This window comes from Octopus bimaculoides, chromosome 17 (genome assembly GCF_001194135.2).
Source record: "Octopus bimaculoides isolate UCB-OBI-ISO-001 chromosome 17, ASM119413v2, whole genome shotgun sequence".
NCBI classification, from domain to species: Eukaryota; Metazoa; Mollusca; class Cephalopoda; order Octopoda; family Octopodidae; genus Octopus; species Octopus bimaculoides.
Window position 1 is genome coordinate 10,333,577 of NC_068997.1, and position 956 is coordinate 10,334,532.

The following is a 956-nucleotide window of genomic DNA, read 5'->3' on the forward strand; positions in this document are numbered from 1 at the left end:
TATATATATATATATATATATCTATATCCCCTTGAAATACAATAAACCAAAAACTTAATTCTTTCAGTTAGTTTTGAATGACATTATCATTAAAAACTCAGTATATGTGAGTCGTTACTCGGAGTTTCTCTTTTCCGCTCCTCATGGGACTGACAATTTTTGAGCAAGGAATTCTTTTAGGCTCAGTTTTGAATAAAATAGTATTGAAATCCTTCTAACTTTACAGAACGTGCCTTACCTTTTTCTTTTGAGCTTCAGTTGATTGGAACTTATTTCAACTTCGGTTCCCTCTGTATTAAGGACAACGTTGTGAAACCAGCTGAGTCTTGGTAGGGATTTGATGGGACAGGCATCGGGTTTTTATATTCATTGATATACACATATACATACATACATACATGTACACATACGTGGATATTTATTTATATATATATACATATGTATGTATGTATGTATGTATGTATATATATATAATATACACATACATTTTGCCACATACACACACACACATACACATACGTACGTATGCGTATTACCTTTTCCCAATAAGTGTGGCTTTTAGTAAGATGAAGGACAATAATAATAACAATAACAACAATGAAACAAAAAGAAAAACAGTAATAACAAAGACAAAACTCAAATGGATTCATTGGAGAATATAAAAAAAAGACAGAAAGAAATAATAAAGGAACGTATTCAGCAAAGGGTACGGTGGGGTTGAGAGTAAGTGGAGGAGGGTTGCGGGGGCGGGGGCGGGGGAGGAGTATGAGGAGTAGGACGATGAGAGATTGGGATTTGGGGATTTTTTGTTGGAGAGAGAGAAAATGAGAATGAGAAAGAAGGAGATGGAGAAGACGAGAGAGAAGGGGGAACAGATTTGTGTGTGTGTGTGTGTTGGGGGAACAAGGAGGGGCTAGAATGATAAAGGAAGGGAGAGAGAGAGAGAGAGAGAGAGA

The 956-nt window shown here is 36.1% G+C and overlaps 1 protein-coding gene across 2 annotated transcripts in view; it reads right to left on the reverse strand.

Annotated features, from left to right (window-relative positions):
* Positions 1-956, reverse strand: part of LOC106882514 (probable cytochrome P450 12a5, mitochondrial) — a 58,241-nt gene that overhangs the window by 36,213 nt on the left and 21,072 nt on the right. The window contains exon 1 of one of the 2 annotated variants that reach the window (XM_014933226.2): positions 239-258. The exons of the other annotated variant lie outside the window; for it this stretch is intronic. The gene's annotated coding sequence lies outside the window, so the exon portion shown is untranslated. Of the gene's footprint in view, positions 1-238; positions 259-956 lie in introns of those variants that run through there. 2 annotated transcript variants of the gene reach the window in all.